At 43.5% G+C, this 5,674-nt stretch overlaps 1 pseudogene; it reads right to left on the bottom strand.

The window, feature by feature from the left end:
• Positions 1–2,355: 2,355 nt before the first annotated feature.
• LOC112909267 (ATP synthase subunit ATP5MJ, mitochondrial-like) lies at positions 2,356–2,585 on the bottom strand (annotated as a pseudogene).
• Positions 2,586–5,674: the final 3,089 nt, after the last annotated feature.

The following is a 5,674-nucleotide window of genomic DNA, read 5'->3' as shown; positions in this document are numbered from 1 at the left end:
ATCTTTTAAGAGCAGACAAAACATAGATGTCATGGACTTGCCCTTGGGTTAGGTGTATCTCAGAAGCCCTAAAACAGAACCTGATATGGAGGCTGTGGTTGTCCCATTTGGTGTGTGTGTGTGTGTGTGTGTGTGTGTGTGTGTGTGTGTGTATGTTTTAATACCTGAGGGAGTGTATTGTAGTTCCATTTGATGTTTTTCTTTTACCTAAGGAGAAATGATTCTCAAGGTGTGGTCCCTGGACCAACAGCAGCAGCAGCATCTGGGAACTTGTTAGAAGGACAAATTCTTGGGTCCCATCCCAGATCTATTGAATCAAAAATTTGGGAGGTGAGCCCTGCCTCTTCCCCTGCCCACTACAATCTATGTTTTAACAAGCCCTCCGAGTGATTCAGATGCCAATTAAAGTTTAAGAGCCATTGATCAAAAAGATGCGGTACTTTCCAAAACTTTCCACTTTCAACCTAAAGGTATTTTGAACTCTAAGCAATGTAAGAGATTGAGTGTCTCTGTGTGTGACATTAATTAGGTTCAGATTAAATATTTATTGGACGGATGAGTTAAAAAATACTGACACTTACAGCATCAAATGGCGACCAGGATGTGGAGTAATAGAAACTATCATTCATTGTTGGTTGCAATGCAAAATGGTACAGCAACTTTGGAAGTTGGTTTGACAGTTTCTTATAAAACTAAACATACTCTTACCACCTAATCCAGCAATTGCACTCCTTGATGTTTCCCCAAAGGAGCTGAAAACTTATGTCCATGGAATAACCTGCACAGGGGCATTTGCAGCAGCTTTACTCATAATTGCCAAGAAGTAGAAGCAACCAAGATAACCTTCAGTAGGTGAATGGAGAAGTAAACTATGGTGCATCCAGACAGTAGAATATTATTCAGTGATGAAAAGAAATTAGCTATCAAGTTATGAAAAGATCTAGAAAAAACTTAAATGCATATTATTAAGGGAAGAAGTCAATCTGAGAAGGCTACATGCTGTATGACTCCAACTCTATGACATTCTGGAAAAGGTAAAGCTATGGGGACAGTGCAAAGATCAGTGGTTGTCAGGAGTTTAGGGGAGGGAGGAGTTAGGTGGAGCACAGGGTATTTTTAGGGCAGTTAAACTACTCTGTGATGATACTATACTGGTGGCTATATGTCATTATGCATTTGTTCAAGCCCACAGAATATACTACACAGAGATGAATCCTGAGGTAAACTATGGACTCCAGGTAATAATAATAATGTATTAATATTGGCTCATCAATCCTAACAAAGGTACCACCCTAATGCAAGACGCTACCGCTAAGCCTTACTAATCCACACAGGGGGCTACATATATAACCCAGATACATATGTAGACTGATTTAAAAGCATCTTGTTTCTTTAGAAGCATAAGCTCTTCTGCTTCTTCCTGAAAGAAGAGGGGTCTTCTTTCCGAAAAGAAAGAGGAAGGATGGGGATCCCTGGGTGGCTCAGGGGTTTAGTGCCTGCCTTTGGCCCAGGGTGCAATCCTGGAGTCCTGGGATGGAGTCCCACGTCAGGCTCCTGGCATGGAGCCTGCTTCTCCCTCCTCCTGTGGCTCTGCCCACCCCCATGTCTAAAACAAATAAATAAATAAATAAATAAATAAGTAAATAAATAAATATTAAAAAAATAAAAGAAAGAGGAAGGAGAGGGGTCTTTCTAGCTCCTACATGCAGAGGTGCTATGAGCTCTGGATAGAATTTTGCCTGTCTCCCTTGTGACATTCCAGGTCCTTGGGGAATGGCTTGGGAAATTGGTGGATGAATTTTGATAGTTGGGTTGTTCTGGCAGTTGAAAGCCTGGGATACATGCTCCTTGTGGGGTCAATTAGTCGTTCTGAAGAAGTTTGGTGTTTTCCTTAAGATGATGAGTCGAAGCTCCTCTGTGACATAACCACACATCACACTCGCAGAAACATCCCAGTAATATTAACTATGTGGCTCTTCTAATCTTTTCTTTTCCTGTTTAACAAATATTTATTGAACGTGAGAAGTGTGCATGCCTAGATCTGATCTCCAACTCTTATGATAGTCGAGATATTTATCTTTGATTCTTCCGGTTTTCTAAGGAATGGATGGCTCAGTAGACTTGACCGTACGTGCTGTGTTCCAAAGATCTACTCAGACCAGGACAGGCACATGGGGGACCTGACGGAGGAGCACGTGCACCAGGCAGTGGTGTCTCCCAGACACACGTATTCACACCACAAAGGAAATGGCCCTTCCACGAGTGTATAGCACCGCTCCTTCCCATCTAACAGAGCTTGCGGAAACTTACGGCTGGACTGATGATCCCTTTTATACGTACCCTACGTAGAGCTGGTTAATGATGACCATGAGCCGGTGCAGGACTCAAAGCTTTCAAAGCTTTACCTCTTTTCTCAGCACTCCTGATTTTATTTTATTTTTTATTTTTATTTTTATTTTTTTTGCACTCCTGATTTTATAAACAACGAAGCCCATCAACCCCATTCCTATCTAAATCTCCTCATAAACTTGCATATTGTGGGGCTTCATAGAGATCCAAACATTTTAAATAAGACTTTGAAGCATCTCAGCGCAAGACCACCGGCTCAGGCCACCCTGACCTGGATGGCCAATGACTCAGAAAGCTGGCTCTTCTAATCTGGAAGAATGCATTTTGCAATATTGGCAAAGAGACCTGCCAGAGAAACGGTGGAAGGGGCGGCATCATTTTTCTTTTTCTTAGGATTGCAATGCATCCAGCTAAAATTCTATATTTTTAGCTACAGGTGGCCCTACAGTAGTTCTGGCTAATGAGATGAAAGTGGATGTGGTGGGGCGGGGCTTCCAGGAACGCTCTTTAAAAGAAGACAGGAAAAAAAAAAAAAGATGGAGGGAGGGGAATAAATTGGCATGTACCTTTGTCCTCTGTCCTTATCTTTTTTTTTTTCTGCTTGGAATGCTGATGCAATGCTGGAGGTGACACTGCCATCTTGTAGCCATGAGGTGATAATGAACTAAGGCTAGGCAAACAGAAAGCTAGACATAACAGCAAGTTCTAGATGGTGTTGTGCATTTGTCCTACAAGTCCTGACCTGCTTGCCGCTGGACTTTCTTACGCTAGAGAAAAAGACCCACTTAATTTGTTTAAGTTGATATTTTGGGAGTTTCTGTTACTTGCAGGCAAATGCAACATCTAACGGAATCAGAAGTATCTTTGATCTATCCCAGTGGTAGAGGTTTGACAGACCTAGTGATATTTTCTGCTACGTGACTTTGAGTATACTGCCTTACATACTCTACACACGACAATAATTCCTACCGCTCTATTGTTTTAAGGATTACTTGAAATAATGCATTTTAGCACAGTGCCCTGTATGTACTAAGAACCTAGCGGACAGTAGTACAGAACTGGAGTCGTCTCCCACTACAGATAGAAGGCACGTAGTCAGGTGCGAGAACTTTAAAAAATAGAGTAGAGGGACGCCTGGGTGGCTCAGCGGTTTAGCGCCGCCTTCAGCCCAGGGCATGATCCTGGAGTCCTGGGATCGAGTCCCATGTCGGGCTCCCTGCATGGAGCCTGCTTCTCCCTCTGCCTGTGTCTCTGCCTCTCTCTCTCGGTGTCTCTCAAGAATAAATAAATAAAATCTTCTAAAAAATAAAATAAAAAATAGAGTAGAATCTGGCAGCATTGTGTCTTGGACACTTTGAACATTATATAACTTCTGGACTTCACTGTCATGTCAAATTCAAGGTCACCTGATGCCAAGTGGATTTGCCCAGGCCTAACCACAAACCATTATTGGGTCCCTCAGCCCCTTTCTATGGGATGATGCTCGCAGATCACTCTTGGGAAACCACCCCCACCCCACATACAGCCCCTTACAGAGCCAGACTGTTACAGGGAGAGAATAGGCTGTATGATTCGTGCCCCTGAGGCCATGTCCTTGGACTCAGCCGATTGCACCACAAGTTGACAAACAACCTGGAGGGACTCATTCTGCAGGCTGCCCAGAGGCCTAGCAAGGATCCTAGTGGGAAAGCTCTTCCCATGAGGTGCAGGTAGGAAAAACCAGCCTGCAGGCTGGTCACCCCCATAAGGAACCTCGGGCTGCCTGGCAAGCTGATTCTGGGTACTCCATGTACTCTCCATGTACATGGAGATCCATGTACTCTCCTACCCCTTGAGATGACCATTTTGCATGTTCTTATCTCTCCTCAGAATTTCCCTTATCGTTCTCATCTGAGCATAGTACTGATCTGAGTGGGGAGGAGGGAACCATTTCATTCTCCCAGAACTGAATCTGCACCCTTTTTTCTGCCTTCCTTCCCGTTACCAGGGATGGACTGCACCTGCTCCTTGTAGGAGCCCGCCCTCACCTGGGCACTGGGGACCCTGTCCCCTGGTCACCCTGCAACATGCCCCTAGAGCACCACTTTTCCTGCTGTCCTGCGTCATAACATCCAACTGTCCCTCTCTTCTGCATAGTTCTCTGTGAAAACATGTTTTGATCATCTCATTTTAAAACAGCAGCAAATAAACGAACTCCAATAAAAAAATATACCAAAACAAAATTAAAACAATAAAAAAGTAAAAAAAGAAAAAAACAAAAAACAAAACAAAACAAAAAAAACAGCAGCAGCAACAATCCCTTTCTTTGGCCTGAGTCTTGGGTCCCCTCCACCTCCCACTTGGCTTCTGTGCCTCTCCTCCTGCTCTGTCCTCACTGTTCCCATCCCGCCCCCCCACCTCTTGTTCACCTTGAATTCACTCCAGTCGGATTTCTGTCCCCACCATTCCACTGAAACTGCTCTCATCGCCTGATGACCTCTTTGTTGCCAAATCCAATTGCCAATTCTCAGTCCGCAGCTTATCCAAACTGCTGGTAACATCTCACATATATGATGACTCTCTTTTTGAAGAACGGTCTTCACTTAGTCTCTTCTCTATGGGAAATAGTAACGAATGCTTTTATAATATGATGTGGGATCAGTTTTGGCAAGGGCTTTTTTTCATTGACAGCTATATCCCCAGTATGCAGGACCGTGCCTGCCGCGTACAAGGCTCACAGTATATATTTGTTGTATGGATGAATTTAGATCAGGGTCAGCAAAGCAACAGCTCACAGGACGATTCCAGCCCACTGCCTGTTTTTGTAAATAAAGTTTTATTGGAACCCAGCCATACTCGTTCATTTACAAATCGTCTAAGGCAGCTTTCACACTATGTCAGCAGAGTTGAGTAGTTGTGACAGAGACCGTATGGCTGGCAAAGCCAAAAGTATTTACTGTCTGGCCCTTTACAGAGAAAGCTTTCTGTTGCCTGATTTAGATGATTATTTTGACTTCCACTATGTGCTGTGAGTGTAAGACCATGACCACAGACGATCAAAGAGAAAATCCACATGGAGAGAAGATAGCAACCTTTCTCACCCATGAACACTATCAGAGTTTGTCTGTGGCCAGAGCCAAGAAGGATTCTCCATAGTAAATAATGAAGTGGTGGTGGAGGAGAGGGGAGGAGATGAATGGCAAAGAAAAAAGAAAATTGACCATTATTTATAAGAAATACATTCCCTGAGCAATTATTTTATACCCTGCACTTTGCATATTTTATGTCACTCACTCACATGATCCCAAGAGGCTGGTGCTTCTGTCTCCATTTTACAGATGAGGAC

Source organism: Vulpes vulpes, chromosome 15, assembly GCF_048418805.1.
Source record: "Vulpes vulpes isolate BD-2025 chromosome 15, VulVul3, whole genome shotgun sequence".
NCBI lineage: Eukaryota > Metazoa > Chordata > Mammalia > Carnivora > Canidae > Vulpes > Vulpes vulpes.
This window is presented reverse-complemented; position numbering and strand designations above follow the sequence as displayed.